Source organism: Astyanax mexicanus, chromosome 2 (assembly GCF_023375975.1).
Source record: "Astyanax mexicanus isolate ESR-SI-001 chromosome 2, AstMex3_surface, whole genome shotgun sequence".
NCBI lineage: Eukaryota > Metazoa > Chordata > Actinopteri > Characiformes > Acestrorhamphidae > Astyanax > Astyanax mexicanus.
Genome location: NC_064409.1, coordinates 17,140,133 through 17,165,043, shown reverse-complemented (window position 1 = coordinate 17,165,043; position 24,911 = coordinate 17,140,133).

The following is a 24,911-nucleotide window of genomic DNA, read 5'->3' as shown; positions in this document are numbered from 1 at the left end:
ACTCGTGGCTAGAGCTCTAGACACACTTATTTTCTTGTCTGAACTGAGTTTAAATGCTGTTGAAAACGTGATGTTTTATTTTTATTTCTTTTTAAAAATGGATCATAAACACCAGTAAACTAAGATAATCTATAGTTCTGTAATCTGATGGAAATGGAAATGTTTTGTAATAAATCACATTACCTGCACTTTTACTCTCTCTAATACACTTACTGGACAAACTGGGTATTCAGTGGAAATATCCACTCTGTCTCTGGTTTAGGATGCACTGTAAACTCAATGAGGACAGTCTGAGATGCTTGTTGGTGACAGGCTGACCAAATAAGTAGGTGAGTCTGGCTCCATTGAATGTAAATGCAAGATTTTATGAACAAAGAAAACAAACAATAAACCAAACTAAATTTAAAACAAGATTTACAAACAGACAGGACTACTAGAATAAACACAGAATAAACTACAGACAGAAAACCAACAGTTACAAACACTTACAAGAACTGACAGGGGACACTGAAACAAAGGAGCTATACATACACGCAGTAAAGAGAAAACACCTGGGCATAGGTAACGAGGGGGTGGTGTAATGGAATTAACACGGGTGAAAACACTAAAGACTGAGGCGGAGACAGAGGAGGAACACACAGGACCATGTGTAGGGGGGCATGTGTGGAATGAATACACAGGAAAGCCAGAAAACACAGCAGGATGAGAATGTGACACGTTGTTTGCAAACTAAACAACACGGCGGACATTTTTAGCTTCATGGGAAAATTAATTAATTACTTTTCCACTGGAATAAATTGTTGAAGTATATAGTTTAATGCAAATGCTTAGAAACCTGAGTGCAAATATCATATTTTGTTGATACTCTGGGTAAAAATAAGTGAATAAATTCTCTACAGAAACCACTGTTCCAGACAATTGAAAATTATTTGCTGCATTTTGGGACTGTAAACTACATCAATTAACATTATATTGTTAAACAGCAACATAAGCTATCAATGTGTTTGCATCTGTGTTATATATATATATATATATATATATATATATATATATATATATAATGTTTATATATATATATATATATATATATATATATATATATATATATATATATATATATATATATATATATATATATATATATATATATAATGAGGATTGGCTGCCTCACCCTCCTTTTACCTTCAAATTTACTAACACCTTTTATGTTTGGGGTCAATTTCACCACAGCAATTTTAAACTATAGAAAATGATTATATAATAATAACATTTTTACCTAAGTTTATGTCAGATGCTATATTTGTTTGTTGACTACTTAAATAGCCATATACAAAATTCTACCCCCCTCCCCCCCAATCAACATGTTATCCGTCTATGGACAAATATACAAATCACCATAAAATCTCATTGATTTAACTAATATTGAAAATAAAGATCTTATTGGTATTGTTATGTTTTTATTTCATTTATAAGTATTTTTTTGGTAATATAAAACATTTAGAATTAGAAATATTTAATGTTATCAACAATAGTTAAACATATTTTGTTTGACCCCAGCAATTTCTCATTTGTCATGTAAAGTGCACTTTTGCCACTAATACAGTTATAAGGGTACCACTTTAAAATAAGACTACCTTTATAAAGGGTTTATAAATGGTTTACAATTAGTTTATTAATGGTTACTAATTAGGTTGTAAATGCCTTAAAAATCACTAATAATCAGTTATAACACATATGTAAAAAGGGCAACAATGACCTGTTGTTTGCCAAATAGTGAACCCACAGCCATCTATATTGTTGCCCTTTCTACGTATGTGTTATAACTGATTATTAATGGTTTTTAAGCCGTTTGCAACCTAATTAGTAACCATTAATAAACTAATTGTAAACCATTTATAAACCCTTTTATAAAGGTAGTCTTATTTTAAAGTGGTATCATTATAATGATGTTATTTTAGGGCTCTAAATGTTTTTGAAGACTATACAATTGGATGTAGTTATAGTGACCTTCACATCATTTAACACAAATGTGTGTAAAATTCTGAAATTTAAAACAGCCTGCGGTCAAATTGAACCCAAAGAACACTGATGTAAACAAAATGTGTACAGGACACAAAAAACATATCATATCATTATTTTTTTTTGCCCAGATGTCACTAAATATGAAGTAAATAAAATTATACTAACTGCTTATTTAAAGGCGTTAAACATTGAATGGGGTTAAATTGACCCCAAACATAATAGGAAGGTTGAGGTGGAATTGTCTCAGTTAAATCTATTTGGTTTTATCAGGCGTGAAGCACTGTCCATCTTTCCAATAGAAACATACAGTATTACAGAAGCTGCAAAGATTTGTCAGATTCAGCATTTTCATATAACGTGTACCTCTACTGTCTTGGTCTAAGATAAGAGAATTTTTATATCACTCCGCCGCCGCTCCATAAGTCCATGTGCTGCCTCTCGCTAATGACTTATGGCGGCCTGGCACTTGTGCATTCCTTAAATTTCCAACATGGCCTGGGAGTCCTTCGCACCCTGAAGACAAATGAGCTCAATTTTATACGTAGCAGCTTAATCCATGTTCCCCGCCGCCTGCGAGCCAAGCAGGGCTTTGATCAATTGCGCTGGCAGCCCCTTAGGCCCCCGCGCCGGCTCCCCTGCAGCGCCTGCAACAATGCCTGCGGTGGACGGCGTAATTGGAGGTCACAAGCATGATAGATACGACGACATGAAGTGATATTAACAACATACATCCATTTCCCAGCGGCTGTGTGGGTCTGAGGGTCTATGGGTTTGTAAAACAGGTTGGTTCACACCGTCCACCAGGATGATAGATTCAGATAAATGAAGGAATAAGGTGGGGAAGTGAGGTGTGGGTTTGTGGCACAGTGACAAAGTAACACTGTGCTCTATCTTACATCCTGTGCAAGGCACGTCGTAATGCTCATTGCTATCTTACACCCCACGAACACTCCATTTAAAAAGTGACAGAGCTTACAAATTAATCTACACCAATGTGAGTGGTGGTCTGGAAGTTAAGAAGTGTGTTCAGGTAAATTTCTGGTAACGTAAAACACAGGTGCGCCACAGACTGATTAAAACGGATTAAAACAGTCAAACGTCCAACGTTCATTGCTATCTTGGCAACGCAGGTACGCCATACGCTCTATGCATGTACACTCCAGCACATTACAAGCACAGACACACAATGACACGCAGCAACTTGTAAACCCAACTTTTACATCAACTATAAACAGAATACAAATAAGCATTATGCATTGAACCAATAGGTTCATATTTGTCTGCTCCAGAGGGTCCTATTCATTTGGCAGCAACAAGTGCAATTTAAGGCCAATTTATCTCATGCCCTAACCACCCAACACCATCACTCTGCAACTATTAATACAACATACAACAATAGCAACACATTTAGAACCCATCAAAAACATACAGCTCTGGAAAAATGAGACCACTTCAGTTTCTGATTCAGTTTCTCTAATTTTGCTATTTATAGGTATATGTTTGAGTAAATTGAACATTGTTGTTTTATTCTATAAACTACGAACAACATTTCTCTCAAATTCCAAATTAAAATATTGTCATTTAGAGCATTTATTTGCAGATAAATGAGAAATGGCTGAAATAACAAAAAATATGCGGAGCTTTCAGACCTTAAAATAATGCAGAGAAAAAACAACAACTTTAAATTCATATAGTTTTAAGAGTTCAGAAATCGATATTTGGTGGAATAACCCTGGTTTTTAATCACAGTTTTCATGCATCTTGGCGTGTTCTCCTCCACCAGTCTTACACACTGCTTTTGGATAACTTTATGCCACTCCTGGTGCAAAAATTCAAGCAGTTCAGCTTGGTTTGATGGCTTGTGATCATCCATCTTCCTCTTGGTTATATTCAAGAGGTTTTCAATTTGGTCAAATCAAAGAAACTCAATTTGGACACATCTCTTTTAAATACTAAAGTAAATTGCATTATGATCAAACACAAGATAAACAACAGCAAAAAAAAAACCAAAAACAAATTGCACATATTTTCATTAATATTTTTTTCTGTTTAGCTATGCTTGTGATTGTTGTTAAGAAATAAATAACTAAGTTTTATTAGTTCTCTGAAGATAGTGGTTGTGGCAAGCCAAAAATACTTCTTATACTTATAAAATACTTATACTTCTGCATTGAGTCAATGCATTGTTCACAGCAAAGCCTGTGTGAGTGCCCTATGCAGCTTTCCATGTTTATAGCTCAGCATCGCTCTTACATGTTGCATTTCTAGGGAGGTGCCAGTCAGGCTATGATGTAGGGTTTATGGCTATACGCAGAGTATGATGCAGGAGTATAAATTGGTCTTTAGGGTAGATGAAAGCAGAATTCAGTCGAAGGAGTTTTCACAAACATTTGGACATGGAGTATAACCTCAGTGTTCCATGTTCTCTGGTCTTGCTGGTGTACATGTGACACCCTGTGAACCCGGCCTGTTCATCACTTCACACCCACTCTGGCCAGAAATGCTGATAGCAACACTCTGCTGCAAGCACACACACACACACACACACACCTACTGAACCACAGCTGCCAAAAATACCACGGCATCACTGCACATGAACTAACCTCTCTGGCCGAGAGCGGAACCCCCATGCCGAGAGCTATTCCTGACCTCTCAGAAAGTCGTCACTTACTGTGGAATGCAGAAACGGTGAGCTCCCGGCAGGGACTCATTTCAAAGCATAGGTGATACTGGGTCAAGCCGTTTACGTAAAAAGCCGGCTAAAGTTACACCGCAGCAGATAACACCTTCCCCAGCAGCTGAATCTGAGAGCAGGAAAGTGATTGGGCGAGCAGAATGCCTCGGATGACCTGTGTGTGAAGTGTTTCTCTGTGGAATGTGAAATTAGATCAGTTGGCGGTGGCAGAGAGAAACGGTTAGCTAAGCTCATTCATAGTGGATCATGTCACTTCGACTTTTTAATTCAGTATCCGGCATCAAGTCCCACCATTTTTGTTGGTTTTGTACTTTTTGGATATGTGTGTGGGGCCTCCTGCATTGAATGTGAGTGTAATTTCTGTCACTTGTCACACCTAGAGTTTACTTACTAAGTCACACAACCAAGGAGACACCTGTCATGGCTGGGCAGAACTCAGACACATGAAAATGCACATCGGCAGGGAGTAAGTGAAGTAAGTGTGTATGTATAGCGAGTGTTACAGGTGAAATCATAATTTAGGTGATATGGTTTCCTGGTGCAGTTTCATGTTATTATGAACGGGAATGCTGTCAGTGTGTGGTATTGCATTCTGGGTATTGTAGTCCGGAGACTGAAGATCGCAGGTAGAGCTGAGAGTGAAAGAGACAGCAACGCCTTTGGCAACAGGCACGATAGCACCAGACGTCAGAAAAATGTTGGATTTTAGTTAAAAAAAAAAAAAAATCAAGCATGGTACAAGCATTAGGCCATAAATATTAGACAGAAATGTGATAAAATTCCAACCTTAGACAGATGTTGAAAACAAACACTGTGTTAAAGTTCTGATGTAGCACAAATGTTGACTACATGTGGTTACTTAACCCTATGACTTAAAATATACAAAATATATTTGTTAGGCAGATATTGAATTGTGGATGGAAGTCATTTATACATCAAGAAAACAACATTGACTTAACATTAGACAAACGTTAAATGTAAGTTGTATGTAACACAAAATGTAACACAATGGATTAAAACCAACAATGTATTAATGTCTTGCAACAGAATTTCAAATTGTGTGGGTATTACCAATATGACAATTAATAGACATTGGGCCCTATCTTACACCCTGCGCAAGGCACGTCACAATGCTGACTGCTACCTTACACCCTGTCAACTGTCTATTTTCACACCTTGTGACCGCACCGTTAAAATACTGAGGTGCAGTCTGGAGTGAGGTATGTTCAGGTACATTTTTGCCATACTGTTTTCTTGGTTGGGAAAAACACAGGTGCTCCACTGACTAATTCAAACCCTGACAACAGTCAGACACCCACTGCAGGTGATCCATGCAGGCTCAGCACGTGTACACCAGCGCTCATTACACAAACACAAAGACACGCAGCAGTGCACAAACCTAACATTTACATAAATCATAAACAGAATACATAGAAGTGTTGCACCATTAAAATTTAAATATGCCAGTCAGAGCACACCTGGAAAGTGACACATTGATTTGTTTATTTTACATAACGCCCCAAAACACATCCATGATTAATTAAGAGAATTGGTACATGCCTTTTGTTTCAAGCTGTGCAAGGCTTATTTTTTGCATCTTTAAGATACCAAGACACCTTAAATGCAGCTGTGTGGTGCACAGTTGACTTCTCGTCTATAGATATATCACTAAAATAGGGCCCATTGGGTTTTGTTCTTCTTTACAACTTACAGCTGAACAACAGTGTATCTACATTTAAATCTACATGTACATGATGTTTCATATGACATTTAGAAGATGTTGGATCTTGGTTTCTTAACATCACAACCTACTGTACATTAAACCAGATACCAACACCAACCAGACAATGCCATAGGAGGCCAGCTGGGTACAACAAAAGATCACCATCAGATTCTTCCTTATTGTACATCAAACTGATGTTGGCATTTGATGTTTTTCTGATCTGTTGTTCCGGTCAGTCAATATCAAAACGACATAAAACCACAGGAATTGGTGGTGATTGATTGTTGGTGGTCAGTTTGGTACACAATCTTCACATATTTAGACTGTTAATGCTGAAAACGTTATGTATATCTGCTATTCATCTGATTATGTATCTGATTTGAGTTTGAGTGTATAAATATTGTAACATTTGAATGGTTTAAATGTGTATTAGACTTTATTCTTTTGTAATTTTTGTCATATTTGTCATGTCATACTGGAAGTATGTGTGTCAGCACAGATTTATATTTGTGTGTTGGTGTGTGTGTGTGTGTGTCTGTGTGTGTGTCAGAGAGCGAACCCTGTGTATAACAAAAGCACTGCAGCTTTTGCAGCCTTTAGCCGCCTCTCTGTATGATTTCCAGAACACTCTGTCCTCACGGGGAAATGTCACGCTACTCTGACAGTGTGCTCTCTCTCTCTTTCTCTCTCTCTCTCTCTCTCTCTCTCTCTTTTCCAATCCCACTCACTCTCTCACTCTCTCTTAGCCTCTCTCTCTGATTCTCTTTCTACCTATTGCGTTTTATTCTCTCTTCCTCTCTCTCTCAGTCTCTCTCTCTCTCTCTTACTCTCTCTTTCTCTCTTAGCCTCTCTCTCTGATTCTCTTTCTACCTATTGCGTTTTATTCTCTCTTCCTCTCTCTCTCAGTCTCTCTCTCTCTCTCTTACTCTCTCTTTCTCTCTTAGCCTCTCTCTCTGATTCTCTTTCTACCTTTTGCTTTTATTCTCTCTCTCTCTGTCTCTCTCTATTTCACACACTTTCTCTCCCTATCCCCTCTGTCTCTCTCTACCACTCTCATCATTTACTCTCTCTCTTACTCTCTCTCTCTCTCTCTCACTCTCTCTCCCTCTCCTGTCTGTTTTTTTTCTTTGTCACTTTGTCACTCTGTCTCTCTTTTTCTTTCTCTCTTAGCCTCTCTCTCTCTCTTACTCTCTCTCTCTTTCTCTCTTAGATTGTCTCTCTGATTCTCTTTCTACCTATTGCTTTTATTCTCTCTCTCTTTCTCTCTCTCTCCCGTCTGTTTTTTTTTCTTTGTCACTTTGTCACTCTGTCTCTCTTTCTCTTTCTCTCTTAGCCTCTCTCTCTGATTCTCTTTCTACCATTTGCTTTTATTCTCTCTCTCTCTCTTTCTCCCTCTCCCATCTGTCTCTTTTTCTTTGTCACTTTGTCACTCTGTCTCTCTCTCTTTCTTTCTCTCTTAGCCTCTCTCTCTCTCTCTCTCTCTCTCTCTCTCTTACCTTCTCTCTCTGATTCTCTTTCTACCTTTTGCTTTTATTCTCTCTCTCTCCCTTTTCCCGTCTGCTCACACTCCCAGACCGGGGACTGAAGATGACCTGTCAGGTTGACAGGAACGTGTCGCTCCTGAACTTCAGTAACAGAAACTTCTTCTGCGGCTCTGTATGTCTCGGCAGTGGTGTGATGCTGGTGATGGTGGCGGCGGTACAGTTATTCTAGTGTTAGAGGGTTCTGTGCTGTGTGTTCTGTATGTTCTAGAACGTTCCCTTCAGCCCTCAGTGTGCTGAGATGATGACTAATGACTGCCACTGCAGTCTGCTGTAGAGGAGGAAAGTCAAATGGCTATGTTGGACATGTGTGAGCTTTTGTGTATGTGCTGTATGGAAAGACCTGTCCTGTTTTATTTAGGATTTGGCGATGGTCAGGCTTGAGAATGCATTATGCCAGTCGGTCACCCCTTGTAGTGATACCAGACCAGACCAAACAACTCAGCAATATGTGCAAGACCTCCAACTGGCATTTTTTCAGCAGGATAATGCTCCTCTACATACAGCAAAGGAATGTCTTTGCAAGATTGCAACATTTCCTTGGACTGACCGGTTGCCATATTCATAACAAGAGAAGCATTTTTGGGATGCCAGCTTTGGCAAACTATGAGTGTTCAGGATCTACAGGCCCAGCTGCAACATCCATGCGTAAATAAGCTGCAGGATGCCATACGGGGTCTGTATGACTCTGTATATCATCTTGTATCCAGGATAGAGACATATCAAACATGGTTCTACAGTCTATTTTTAATTGCACAGATTTTTTTTTCACAAATAAACATATTCTTTTGCATTAATGTTGTATTTTAACTGACATATGGTTGCATTACACTGACATATACAAGTGTGTGTGTGTGTGTGAGAGAGAGAGAGAGAGAGAGAGAGAGAGAGAGAGAAAATTTAAGATTTAGAGGAGCTAAATCTCCTGTCTGTTTTTTTTATTTGTCACTTTGTCACTCTGTCTCTCTCTCTCTTTCTCTCTTAGCCTCTCTCTCTCTCTCTCTCTCTCTCTCTCTCTCTCTTAGCCTCTCTCTCTCTCTCTTTCTCTCTCGCTCTCTCCCTTTCCTGCTCACACACAGGCTGACTGTCTGCCTGTGATTCAGTTTTTCTAACATATCACGACCCAAAGCTTTCGCTTTCTTTCTTTCCCTCCCTCCCTCTCTCTCTCTTTCTCTCTTTCCCCCTTTATTTCTCTCTTTTCCACTTTGTCACCCTCGTTTCTTTTTCTTTTCTCTCTATAATAATGCTCTTTCTGCTCTTATTCTCTCTCTCACTACAGCTCTCATCTCCCTTTCATTTTTACAACCACTCTCTCTTTTACTATCTCTCTCCCACTCTCCACCCACTCACCACACACTCCACTCACAGCCAGGTACTACAGGGACTCACTCACTCTCACACACACACACACACACACACAAATAGATCCATGTAATTACTATTACACTGCCAGACGGCAGCAGGCGGCTTCCATTGGACTTCATTAGTTCAGTATATCACACACACACACACACACACACACTCACATAACACACACTCTCATACTCACATATACGCATATAGTACAGTATATGACCCCATTATATTCCCAAACACACACCGTGATCAGCATTACACACAGTCATGGTTTTCTCTCTCTCTCTCCCTTTCTCTGTCTCTTTCTCATACACACACACACACTCTCTCTCTCTCTCTTTCTCTCTCTCTCTCTCATACACATACTTTCTCTCTCATGCATCATCCTCACCATTATACAGGGGTCTGCATTTCACTCACATGTGTGCACAACCCCCCTCACACACACACACACACACACACACATTTGTGTCATGTGTAACTGCTTCTGTTGCCATGTTTGGAGTCATGCGCTGAGCAGCTGTGCAGCTTTCCTTCCATGGTTAGAAGGCAACGTGTGTGAGTAAGTGTGTGTGTGTGTAGAGTGGACAGAGGGGGTTGAAGAGGTGCACGTGACTCTTCTGAACGTGACTGGCTAGTGTGTGTTTATAGAGGTGTGTACTGTTGTGTGTGTGTGAGGAGTGTAGGCTTAGTGGTTCTCAGATCCACTTTTCAGCCACTATGATGACTCAGGGGAGGGTCTGTGTGTATGATAATGAGTAGTGTGTGTATGTGTGTGTTTCTGTAAATTGCATGTTTTTGTGTGTGTGTGTGTGTTTGTGTGTATAGTACAGTACATTTAGAGCATTACATAAATATTACCTGCATTCAGCCAGGCATGGAATTGGCCTGTATCTGACATTAATTTAATCAGATATACTATATGCCAAAAGTCATGGGATGGCAGTTGGCTTTGGAAAACTCTAAACATGCCTGAATCCACAGTGTCATGTATGTACTGGGAATACATTACAGAAGGCAATGATTCTCAAGGTTTGGTTAATGGGTACACATTTTTTTTTTTTTTTTGCTGCAATCTGTACTAATCATGAAAAGAACACCTTTCCAACTGTTAAGCATGGGGATGGATGTATCAGGCACAATTATATATAATTTTAAAGGCTTTTGTTGCAGCTAGTGCCATAAGAAAACACAAAAATGTCAATTCTACAGTAAATCGATTTTAATAATAGGATTAAATATGTTTCGGAAACTCCACTACACACACCTATGCTAAAGTGCTTATAGATTAGCTCTTAAGCTAGCATCTTCTCCAACAGCATCACAGCATCCAATACATCTGTGCCACTGTAGTTTTATAATCAGGTTTCCCCACTAAATATTAAGAACGTATGGACGTTTTACAATTTTTCATAATACTTTTTTCACTATTAAGCGCATTTCCTCCTTTAATTTTCCTAAAAATAATCAATGAGCCTTATATAAGAATTTTACCAGTCAGGTTGTAAGGAGCAGTAAAGCCACTCTGCTAAAGTTATACAGAGCTAAGCAGGTGTTTCAGTTTAGCCTGAGGCACTGAGGCTGGAGCAGTATTAGCAGTAGCCGCTAACTTCGCTAAGCGCTAGAGGTGAGTATTATCAGACTGTAGCCTCCTGCTAACCCCAGCTAGCAGTGCTAAAGCAACATTAGCTGCTAACTGCCCTAAGCGCTAGCTCTTTTGCCGCTTAGAGGTGAGTATTATCAGACTGTAGCATGCTGCTAACCCCGACTAGCACTGCTGGAGCAGCATTAGCTGCTAACTGGCCTAAGCGCTAGCTCTTTTGCCGCTTAGCTCTTTTGAGTATTATCAGACTGTAGCCTGCTGCTATCCCCGACTAGCACTGCTGAAGCAGCAGTAGCTGCTAACTGTGCTAAGCGCTAGCTCTTTTGCCGCTTAGAGGAGAGTATTATCAGACTGTAGCCTGCTGCTAACTTTGGCTAGCACTGCTGGCGAAGCATTAGCTGCTAACTACGCTAAGCGCTAGCTTTTTGCCGCTTAGAGGGGAGTATTATCAGACTGTAGCCTGCACATTTACCTTGTTAAAACAAGCTACATGGGACAAAACATTAACTAATATTGCCCTGGCTTACCAGAACACTAAGGATTCTTTAGTGTAGCGCTGTCAAGCAGCATTAGATGCTAACTGCTAGCAGTTAGCAGCTAATGCTAATGCTCATGCTTTAAAATCTAAGCTTACTGTGAATAAATGGAAGTGCTTTACTCACCCCAAATAAACAGTTTCCAGGAGAGAAATCTGTGTAGATTAACATTCAGTGCTTATTTGACTTTGAAAGAAAGTGTTTTTTTTATAATTACGGTTTTATTTAATTTAGTTAACTAGCTATGTGGTGACCCCACAGCACTCCTATATTTTGTGTTGTGCATGAAGACTAGTTTGAAAAGTAGTTTTATCTTGTAAATATCTTTAAATAATATTAAATAGGCTTTTGTAATGCATTTAGTTTTATATAAGATATGACCGTAAACCATTATTTATTAACTGTCCATAAATTCCAGCACTAAAGCTTCAGAATAAGGTGGGTAATTTAGATTATTCCTGTTACACCACCAGACTATGCACACAAATTAAACACGAGACTGTAATGTATACTGTGTATACTTAAACACTGTTAAATGTTTCTCTTTCTTTATTATGAGCGTGTCTTCCTAGCGGAACCTCTTGTATCCGTCCTGCATAATAAAAGCATGGTGGCTAAACTCATTTACGCAGATCATGCTCTGCTCTAACAACACGGTAGAAACAGGGTATCCACACGGGCGTACTGTAAGCTAAGACGAATTTGCAGCAGCTTGTCATAGATCACTACTCTAATGTACAGGGTTACAACCTTCAGCCTTTTCCATGCAGGCTCATCATCAGAGCAGGAAATGCACACAGAGCTGGAGTTAGCATGACTCACTAATTCAGTGCCCACAAATAGCGCTCATATTTACACGCTAAGGTGCTTAGAAATGTATTAAGCATGCCTGAGCCTTTCTTGTCAACATTGCATCTGTCTAATGGTGGACACATGACACGCATGACCACGGATAAGAGAGAGAGATAGAGAGAGGGCAATACAGTCATTGACAAATTAATGTATTGGTTGTCCATATGGGACTTTTTAAAAAAGACAGAGAGAGAGATAAGCAGTTGAGTTGTAATCATCTGTAATGTAAAATATTCAGCTACCCCTAGTCATCCTAGTATCGTATCCATGACCAATGAAAGTTAAGGAACAGAGTAACAGAGAACCATTCATTTCCTGCAGGAGGACACAATTTGTATCTACAATTTCATTGGCTATTTTTTATCTATAAATCACTCTCTGGGCATTTGCCATCCTATATATCTTTACTGATCTCACTTAACAATACTAATAATAATACGAGTTGTCCCCCTGTCACAGGGGGACGTAGGGCCCTCGCACAACAAATCGTACCGGGCCAAACCGAGAAACCGGTAAAAGTAATTTTAAGGTCTTGTTGAGTGTGCCAATTTTCAAGAGTTTTCTATCCTGTTAAACATGTGAAATATCCATTTAAAATACAGGTGGCGCTATAGCGCTGTTAAAATACATGTTTTTTAAATTCTAATTCTACATCAAACAACAGCCTCAGATAAGCAGGTTGGTCAAATTTTGTGAGTTTTTCCCCGTTATAACCTCCTCAAAACACCTGGCATTACCTAGGTTTTGACCTCCTGTTTTGATGTGGCATCTCACAAATTCAACCATCTGCCATTTCGTCCTCGTTTGAGATATCGACTATTCCTTCACAATTTATCATCAGATATGTTCAATGTTTATTTTTACCAAATACCAAGAGAATTCAACAAATTTGCTAGGAGTAGTTTGACAATATACACAAAAAATGTGTGTAAAATGCAGATATTTCAAAATGGCCGACTTCCTGTTGGGCGGAGTCCTACCAATGCTGAAAATGTGTGTAATGATGTCTTTTGTGTTTTTGCCAAGTTTCATGAATTTTCAATAATCTGTTTTCTGACCGTGTCATGGTTTCACTTTGGTCTAGTGTTGCGTCTCCATTAAATTAATTGCCTGCCATTACGTCATCGTTTCAGCTATCGACTATTCCTTTGCAATTTATCACCATGTATGTCTGGAGCCTATCCACGCCCAATTTAGAGATAATCTGACAAAGACTCTAGGAGGAGTTTGAATGAGTTTGTGAAAAATGTGTAAAAATTCCACAAATTTCAAAATGGCCGACTTTCTGTTGGGCGGAGCTAATACCAGCCAATAGGTAATATGTGTGGAATGATACTTTCTATGTTGTTGCCAAAAATCGAGAATATTGGAAAAATTTTGAGACAGCTACAGCTAATTTAATGGCCTAAATAAAATAGGGGGCACTGTAGAGTCATCTAGCTACACATGAGAAAAAAGACAAAATATTTCTAAATCATTTTAAAGACTTATTGAATCTGCCAATTATCAAGAGGCTGAGAGCTTTTCATACATGTGATATAAAATAGGTGGCGCTAGAGAGCTGAAGAAACACGAATTTACGAAATTCCAACTTACGGTCAAAGTTTGGCCTAAGCCAAATAGGTCTGTAAAATTTTAGGAGTTTTCAAACATCTTAACCCCTCCGAAACCAGGAAACTTTTTATTTTGCAACTTCCTGTCAAAATGGCCGACTTTCTGTTGGGCGGAATCAAATAAAACCAAGTGATCCTTGTTCTTTATGAGGAGGTCAATGAGCGTACCAAAGTTGGTGTACATTGGACAAACTTCATCCCAGCCACTGCCGACGTTTGGGGGCGCTATAGAGCTCCTGAACCACGCCAAAGTCCAGCCTCTATGGAACTTTAAAATTTTCGCCGAGTTTGAGGCCTGTGCCAAAATGTGTGAGTTTTCGAGTATCGGAAATGCCTCAAAAATGGACGCAAAGAGGCATAATAATAATAATAATAATAATAATAATAATAATAATAATAATAATAATAATAATAATAATAATAATAATAATAAACGGACCAAAAACAATAGGGCTTTGCCTGCGCCTTCGGTGCTCGGGCCCTAATTAATGAATTTTTATTTTATTTTTATTGTATTTTAGAATTTTCTGTTTTACATACAGTATATATTTTTATTAAATATTGACTTAAAATGAGTACTTCTTTTATTTATTTTATTATTTTTTACTATTTTATTTCTTATTATTTCTAAATTATTATTAAATATTAAATGTGTTCAATCCCTTTGATGTTATAAAGGCTCAGCAACACTGTAAATGAGGGTCACCCTTAATGTTTTCTCCCGAGTGAAAATAAAGGGTTGATTGATTGATTGATCTACGATTTGACGACAAGCGCAGGGCCGTTGCAACAAGGCAAGCAAACCAATCCATTGCCTAGGGACCCAAGTAGACTTTAAGCCCCCAGACAATGATTGGTTATGAATTTATGCAACTGCAAACTGTGTGACTAAATGGTAAGGTTTTTGTTAGCTACCTGCCTGGAGGTCAATGCTAGTAACAAACTAGAACAGTTGTCGAATTGCCCGATAATATGGCTACACACTGTACCAGGAGTGGCGGCATAAAGTTATCCAAAAGCAGTGTGTAAGATTGGTGGAGGAGAACATGCATGAAAACTTGTGTGATTAAAAAAAATAAATGACCCCTGCATAAAGTCTTCTCTATCCTGCACATCCCAAAGATTCTCAATGGGGTTATGGTCTGGACTCTGTGGTGAACAATCCATGTGTGAAAAAATGATGATCTCATGCTCAGAGAGAGTCAGAGAAAGAAAGAATGTGTAGCAGGAAGGTCACCGTGTTATTAATGGTAGTAGCATGTGATCAAAACACAGGTCACATGGGCCTACCTGAGGCTCTACCCCCTCATGACTCAGCTATTTCCTGTGTCCCTGGAGCTCTGTTATAGATTGCCTTTTTATGAGGCGGTCATGTGACCAGCAGGCAAAGGTCTCTGGCTTTCCCTGAGGCAGCCCTGAGCTCTGTGCTCTTACCAACACAGCTGACATTTCAGATGTCCTTTACACACACACACACACACACACAGGCACACAAACCTCTGCCACTGCTTATGTGGGCACTGTCAAAATGCACCCACTGCAGGGCTGAATCACTGCAACCTCACTGGCATGGACAATGTAGCTACGCCCAAACACACACAGAAAAATAATATATTATATAGGTTATTAACTACACTATACTTACAGTTAGGCCCATATATATTTGGAAAATCTTCTTGATTTGGGCTCTGTATGCCACTACACTGGATTTGAAATGAAACTAATGAGATTCAAATAAAATGTAGACTTTGAGGTTTAATTCAAGGGATTGAACAAAGATATCAAATACAAAAATCATCATTTCAGGGGCTCAAAAGTAATTGGTCAAATTAGTTTTACCATAAATAATAAAAAAAAGAAAGTGTTCATTTGTAATACTTTGTTGAGAATCATTTACAGGCAATGACTACCTAAAGTCTGGAACTCAAGAACATCACCAAACACTGGGTTTCCTCTATTATGATGCTTTACCAGGCCTTACAACAGCTTATTCAGTTGTTGCTGGTTTGTGTCTCTTTCTACCTTTTGGATTTGGATTTTGACCCAGTGCCATTAGAAACCATGCACACCTATGCCATAGAGGATGTGGTGAGCTTTGTGTCGAGGTACAGGTTGAGCATAGATTTATCAGTCCAAAGAATGATGTTCCAGAACTGATCTGGCTTTTTAAGGTGTTCTTTGACAAAGTGTAATCTGGTCTTTCTATTAAAGGTTTTTACCTTGTAGTGAACCCTCTGTATTCACTCTCATGATGTTTTTTTTCTGTATGGTAGACTGAAATACTGATAAACCTACTTCCTGGAGAGTGTTCTTCACTTGGATGGATACTGGTATTGTCTTCCATGAACACCTAGTCCTTTTTGATTTCCTGAGCTCACCACTGAGCTCTTTTTTTCCCAGTATGTTCCAGGCTGTTGATTTGGTCACTCCTAACAGTTCTACTATTTCTAAGGCTAATTATGATCTGTTTTACTTCTATTAAAAGCTCCTTTTTGTGGGTTTTTAGCAACAGCTTCCAACAGCTTGCAGAAGGGGTACCCATTATATTCACTGCACGCTACTGTTTAAAAAGTTCTCCCAATAGAATAGGACGCACTGGAGCAAATAAACTAAACTAAGCATGAACCAATTAGCACCATTCAGCAAGGTAAAACAGGGTATAAAATCCCCACAACCTTACAAGTATAGACAGTTACTTCAAGAAAAGCAGAATATACTATGTTTAATGCTCTTGATTTTGGAAGAAACAATGAACAAGGAATAAGTGTCCCAATACTTTTTGATCTACGCACTGTTATTACAATGAGCTATAGGTAATGAGGCCAGGAATGCTCACTAAAACTCAAGTTCTCAAGACAGTTCTTGTTGGCATACACTCCAAAAGTGTCCAAAAGGGTTCTATTGGGATCTCAAAAACTTCAGAGGATGGCTTTTTTTGGGTGGCTTGAGCAGTTGTCCAAGTGGACGCCTTAATTTCAGTAGCTCAACCCCTCACAAAAAAAGGAAATAAGTGTACTGTATCTCATTATAGTCAGCACTTGCATGGGGTCAAGACAGCAGGTTCATGTTTATCTGCTTCAAAGAGTCCTATTCTTTAGACCAGGGGTCTGCAATAGATGTCCTGCCGGCCATAAGCGGGCCTGTAAGCATGAAACGTTTGGCCCCTGAGGTTTTTTGAACTATAAATATAGCGATAATGGAAAAAATACAAAATAAAATGTCTTTCTGTCGCGCTCAACATGACTTTAGTTTCCTCCCCTGTGCCAATTCACTAGCCGGGGCAGCGTTAGTGTATTGGACCGTGACCGTGCCAACACGGATTCATTCCCGCATGAGGGGCATTGTGTTTATTTATTTATTTTTCCCTTATTTCTTGGGTTTACCTGCTTTGAGATTAACTGTTCTGCAATTGGGTTCAACAACCCTCTGGGCTGGAGAGCTACTAGTCCTTAGCACTCCATCCCATTACACTTCTTTTTCCAAAACATTTTTTTTTGTGACCCACCACATAATGGCTTGGAAAATATCTGGACCGCTGCCAAACTTAATTGCCGACCCCTGCTTTAGACGATACTGCACTACAGGGACTAGACAAGCTCTATTTGTGTGCATTTGCACATCTGTATCAGCAATGCATGCAACATATAAAAGTAGATAAATGTCGCTTTCATTAAAGTGGGTGTCTACAATTATTTGGCCATATAAATATTATGCTCACATCTAAATATGGGTGACTAGGTGTCCTGCTATGAACCGTCCATGAAGTCCAACACGCCCTGGAATATTGTTCTTAAATTAGACAGAGAACAGCATCACACTGAAGAAGTATTTATTTAGCGTGTCGGGCTCTATTTAGGGCTACTGAAGGTGCCAAGCATGTGCCAGCCATCAGAACAGCTTGCAGAAGCACACACAGATCAGGGCCTGACAAACCTTGGCTGGCCTCCTCTGAAGGTCAGAAGGTAAGAAGAAGGCTTGAGCCTGAAGTTTTGTTTGGCCTTGTTTTTGCTCTGAGGTAACCTGTGTTAATCCATACCATATTCATACATACCAGCAACTGGATGCTACTGTCTGTGTATCTAACTGAGACTAATTCATTCGAGTAATTGGTTCCTGGTTCCGTGCCAGACTGTACGGTTACAGCACAGACCTGTGAGAAAGACCTTTCACCTCTGAGCGTGGTGAAATGGCCATTAGCTGTTGGGCCACTCTTTTTCACACCATTTTGCATGAATTGCTCACAGCTCATTTAGCTAATTAAGGTGCTAAATGTTAATATCTGTAGTGAGTGGTGGTTTTTAGTTTCCACTTTTACTGCACAGTTTTTTTTCTGCTCTAACACTAACAAACCTGATTAAGATCAAGAAGGTCAATTCTGCTGGAAAAAGAAAACAAAAAAACAGCATGGACATCTGAAGCTAGTCAAGCACTATTTCAGACTATTTAAGCTCTTGGCCAGCATACAGTGGGTGTTTTATATCTGACTTTGAGCTGATTTACAATCAAGAAAATCCTTTCTACATTCTGCACCACCAGTATTACTACGTTTGATCATGCTAGTTGCCCATCAAGACCGCCAACATGGCCATCCAGACCAAGTGTAACAGAATGCAATGCCAAGTCCATTGCACAAACATTAAGACAGTAAAACAAACTAAAACAAAAAAAATAAAACAAAGACTATAAAACAAACTAAAGATATTATACCAGAAAATTTGCAGACAAAAACAAGGCAGGACTATGGCTCAAACAAACAGCAATCAAACAACTAGACAGAGTCTAACTAACAGGGTCAAACAAAATGCATGACAGAGAACAAAGGAACACATGGGATATGCTAGGAGACTGGGAACACCTGGGACAGGAAACAAGGGGGCGGGGTAACATACAGGACAGGTGGGAATACTAATGAATGAATGGGACTACAGCATATACAAGACTAAGAATAAAACAGAGCCATGTGTTAAAAAATACATATGGCAAAAAAAACACATGACACGCAAAGGCTAAGGTTTGACACCAAGCACGACCAAAAAAACAAATGCAGCAATATAAATTAATGCTATTCTCATTCATTTAGTCTCATCATGTGGGATACTGGGGTTTAATTCTCGTTCTGGCTGGCTATGAATGCCATAAATGTAAATGTATTCTGGTAAAGACTTAGTTATCCAGCTATCTTAGCCATAGTAAAGGGTAAGTTTTGAATGGATTGACCACCTAAACCACCAAAGACCAGCATAGACCAATATAAACCAGCTTCAACTGGGTTTTTTTTTAGCAGGGCAGGTATTAGTGGACATGGACTGTAAACTGTAGACAGATAGAAATTATATTGATCCCTAAACAAATTAAAGAATTTGACGATGGTCCAGGTGTTTAAAAAGCTGGTAATCCATGTGAAAAGATGCCTTATACTGGTAGCAAGCTGGGTAATTACCAGTGTATGATGCTGACTAGTACTGTTTTAGCTTGGCAAACTAGTATTTCTAGCTTGGTCAGGTTGGTCACCTTTTTTAGACCAGCTAAACCAATAAACTCAACCAAAAAAACATCCTTCATGCTTGTCAAGAGCTAAGCTGCTCAACCAGCTTAACCAGCTTGAGTAAATCAGGTGAGCTGCTGGTGGAATTGGCCAAATCCCAATCCATCCACCCTAATCCAGTGTCTTGAGTTCTTCTAAACCACTGTAACACACTTTGCTGAGACATATTATCAGGATTGCATACGACCCAGATGGCAAGACCAAGTTGTTATCCACTATATTATCCAACCACCAGATGTTCTAATTGCCGTACTCCAGACTACAGTGATGTTAATGCTTACTGTTAGGCACCACAGCCACCAGACCTTCTTCAGATCACTTCTTCTTCTTTTTCTTTTTTTTTTTGCTTCAAAATGGAAAATGAAAAGTAAACACTGAGGTCCCCAGAGCAGAAATCACAGCACCTGAGTCCAGACCACTGTTTGGTTTAGAGCAATAGAGAACGGCTGTGCGGGAGAGTGATGTCATTGTGAGTCAGATTCTCCAGCGACGGTGTGGGTCTGTCTGGGTCTGGGCTGCTGCTACTGAGCTGAAGCTTTTCTTCTGGAGTGAACACCAACTCTGTAATCAGTGTCCAGCGGGGAAAATGAATTTAATCAGCCTGGACACGTCCAGCGATGCAGCCGCACTTGTGGGGATGACTGACGTAGAGTCATGGCCAAAAATACTGCTACTTTTTGAAGTTCTTTCATGAAATGCTCCAATTCTCCCAGAAATAAGATGCATTTACAAATAATTTGATTTCCACGTGTTATTGGAACACCAACACATAAAAGACCAAAAAAAGAAATCTAGCTTATCTATAATGATACCATTCAATACAGAAGTCCAGAAATGGATTAAACCAAATTATTGGCCTTATTGGCATTTTTGCTTTAAAAGAAATTGAATTTTAATCATGTGAAGCATGATTAAAGGTGTTCAAAATATAGAAATCACATGTCAGCCAGTTAAATTTAAAGTTAAAATGGCTCAGTTAAAGTTGAGCCAAGCTTTGTGTTTGTGTACTGTATACTATTATGTCTGAATTTGTTCAGTGTTTCTACTGTCTACTAAATTGCAATAGATGAAGCGATGGCTAAAGAACCTCAATCAACTTCCAAACAAGTTCAAATTGACCTGCAGTACACCAGTACGAGACCTAGGAGGACACTCGAGGAATGCCTTGTGAACAAATGAGATCAAAAGAGCCTTTTGGTAAAGCACATCATTGTATAAAAAAACAGGGTGGAGTTTCAAAGATGTTTTGGGGTTGTTTTGCTGCCTCTGGTACTGGATAACTTGACTGGAAAACATGCACATGGCATTACTAAATCTGAAGCTATCTGCTAAATATGGAGTATAGTAGAATCTAGGCCCCATTGTCAGAAGCTGGGTCTTCATCAGACATCATGGGTCTTCCTGCAAGACAATGACCCAAAAGCATACTTCCAAAAAAAAGTACCTAGTACTAAAGCGTGTAAAACAAAGCCCGTAGTTTGACATTGCTCTTAACAACCATCGTTTTCTTTGTTATTGTTTAGGGATTGGAATTCCGAGGGGTTCGTTTTACCCCAGATGACGTCGCTTAGACCTATTTTGGCACCTGTCATCAGCCCAGTTGTTCGCTAGCTAAAGTCAGAGTGACCTCACTCAAACTTTGAGTGTTTCTTTTCCGCACCAAACATGGAGTCCTTGGAGTCCGGTCCAGCCTACAGAAATGCTTCTCCTGACATCATTGACTCTGTGCCAGAGTCACGGAGGTCGAAGCACTTGACATACAAACACACGAATATACACACTGTCCCTCCATTGCCCTGGAGCACTGACCCTCTATTGAGCTGTCCTCCTCCTCGCTGCCATCTATAGACACAGCTATTCGTGCCCCATGCCAAGAATCACAGCTCCTCCTGCCATGAATGCAGTCAATGGTTGGATGGACCCCACGGGCTCAGATAGCTTGGCTATCGTTTTAGCGGAGTACAGCATGTTAGCGCTCGGTGTTCTCTGCGACTAATTCCCTCTGGAACATCTCATCACCCGATGACATGCTGCTGGATCGGAACACATGCCTTTATTCTCGCTGTCATAAATCGTGCTCGGCACACAGTGTAACACAGAGTTGAATGGAACAGAGATAGAACCATGCCCCAAGTACTTGCTGGCACACATGTGCAGTTAACCCTTAGAAATCTAAAGATGGTAGTGCATTTAGTTACATCTGATATATACAGTCAAATGTTGTTATTGGAAATGAATACAGAAGTCATATAAACTATGAAGGAACATATAAGGAATCATAAAGTAACTTAAAAGTGTTAAACAAACCAAAATACTCAGTTAACTTGCAGTTTCTAAAGCTGGTAACTCTAATTAACTAATCTTGTGCAACTTCCTTTCATGGGGCAGTCCTGATGAAGGCCAGTTTCATCATAACATTTCTGAAGGGCTTTTCGACTGTGCTTGAGGATACTTTCAAAGTTCTTGACTGACCTTCGTCAAGTTTTTTTTCTTTACTTAATTGAGTAAAACATTACTTAAATAAGGATATTGACTATAACCATCTCTAACCTCTTCACATCTTTACAACTAATGCTCTCAAACACATTAAGAGGCAAGAAATTCAAGCAGTAAACTCTTTACAAGTTTAGCACAGCTGTTAACTGAAACCTATTCCATGTGACTACCTCATAAAGCTGACTAAGAAAATCCAGCCAAGAGGTGCCTAGTTTGAAGAATAGAAAATCTAAAACATATTCTGATTTGTTTAACACCTTTGTATCTTTGGGGAAGTGATGCGAAAGAAGCCATTTCTGCAAGCACGCCACAAACAGAGTCGCCTGAGGTGTGCTTTCCCATCACTCTCCCATACAGCTTCTCCTTGTGCAAAGTGCGCTGTATTGTTGACCGATGCACAGTGACACCATCTGCAGCAAGATGATGCTGCAGCTCTTTGGAGGTGGTCTGTGGATTGTCCTTGACTGTTCTCACCATTCTTCTTCTCTGCCTTTCTGATATTTTTCTTGGCTTAACAAGAACTGCCCCTGTGGTCTTCCATTTCCTTACTATGTTCCTCACAGTGGAAACTGACAGGTTAAATCTCTGAGACAACTTTTTGTCTCCTTCCCCTGAACAACTATGTTAAACAATCTTTGTTTTTAGATCATTTGAGAGTTGTTTTGATGAGCCCATGATTCCACTCTTCGGAGGAGATTCAAATAGGAGAACAACTTGCAATTGGCCACCTTAAATACCTTTTCTCATGATTGGATACACCTGGCTATGAAGTTCAAAGCTCAATGAGGTTACCAAACCAATTTTGTGCTTCAGTAAGTCAGTAAAAAGTAGTTAGGAGTATTCAAATCAATAAAATGATAAGGGTGCCCATACCTTTTGCACCGGTCAAATTTTTGTTTATTGCATATTGCACATTTTCTGTTAGTACAATAAACCCCATTTCAATCCTGAAATATTACTGTGTCCATCAGTTATTAGATATATCAAACTGAAATGGCTGTTGCAAACACCCAAATATTTAGAACTAAAAATGATTAAGATTAATAGGGGTACCCAAACTTTTTTATATGACTGTATATATATATATATATATATATATATATATATATATATATATATATATATATATACATATATATATATATACATATATATAAATACATTATTTGATTTGGCTATTGCTATATGTACACAGCTCTGGAAAAAAATGAAGATATCACTTCAGTTTCTGAATCAGTTTCTCTGATTTTGCTATTTATAGGTATATGTTTGAGTAAAATGAACATTGTTCTTTTATTATATAAACTGCAAACAAGATTTCTCTCAATATTCCAAATAAAAATATTGTCATTTAGAGCATTTATTTGCAGAAAATGAGAAATGTCTGAAAGAACAAAACAGATAGAGAGCTTTCAGACAAGAAAACAAGTTCATATTTATATTCATCAGTTTTAAAGGTTCAGAAATCAATGTTTGGTGTAATAACCCTGTTTTTTAATCACAGTTTGTTTTTCATGCATCTTGGCGTGTTCTCCTCCACCAGCCTTACACACTGCTTTTGGATAACTTTATGCATGCACTCCTGGTGAAAAAAATGCAAGCAATTAAGCCATAAAGTTGGTTTTATGGTTGTGATCATCCGTCTTCTTCTTGATTATATTCCATAAAGATTATATTTAAAGAATCTTATCATTTTTAAGGGGTCCAGAGCTTATATATTATGTATATATTTTATACTTGTTGGGAGATGGACCTTGTACATGGTCAAACACAAAAAAACGAGCAGCTGCTATAAGTGACTTATCGCCTACTAGTGTGAACGCAGGGTAAGGGTGAGGTCAGTGCTAGTGCATAGTTGCTCCTGCCCTCTGTGACCCTTTTTATATAAACATATAAAAACACCAGTAGGATATAAATAGAGACTTAAAGACTTATAATATACAGTATTTAATGCAACAATAAAGCTGTTTGGACAATGTTTTCTGATTAAAACAAAGCTTCAAAATTCAGCTAAATAGTGAGGACTTCCCTCCAGGCAGCAGTCCACCCCTCACTGCGATGTGGTCTCTTCCATTTGGACTCAAGCAAGACTGACAACTGATGAAATAATAATGGGGTCTCTGATGGGTTTTGGCGATGTTTGATGGGTTAATGCACTAAACCCTTTGATGTTCACCATCAGCAGGGAATACAAAGACATCCTCTTCACTGTTGAAGCAAACAACAATTGCTTAAACACAGGATGTGCTTTTGTTAGGGTTTGAGGAGTCCTGGGGAGGGAATTTCACGCTTGATTGATGCCTGCTGTCAGAATTTGTGTTGTAACAAAGCGACACTTCACCAATAAAATGTTACGATGGCTATGATTTCATTATATTGTTGTATATATATATATATATATAAAGTTACATAACGCAATTAAAATACCAGTCGGTGATTATAAGTTATGTCACAGCTCAAGAGTGTGTGTCTATATTTAATGATAGTAGTTTAAGGAGGATACAAATAAAGATTACATAATGCCTACAGAAGACTTACATAAAATTACACCCACTGGGCAATTTTTAGGAACGCTGCCACTACTACACTGACATGCCACAAGTCATGGGAAAAGAACTACACTGTAAGCCTGGATAAGTTGAATTTACTTTAAAAAAATGGAGGAAACTGCTTGCCTTATAAAGGTTAAGTAATGGGTAATGTAAACTTAAGTTAGCACAACTTAGAACACCAAGTTATTACAACTAAAGGGGAAGTTGATTTAACTTTTTTATTTTTGTTATACTGTAAATGTATTTCTGGGGTAGCCCAGGGGGAATCACTACACACTGATGGTGAGCGTCAGAAACTGTTGGACACACCCAGTATGCAAATAGATAATGGCAACAGACTAAACTCAGTTATTATACGTTGATTCAACTTAAAGATC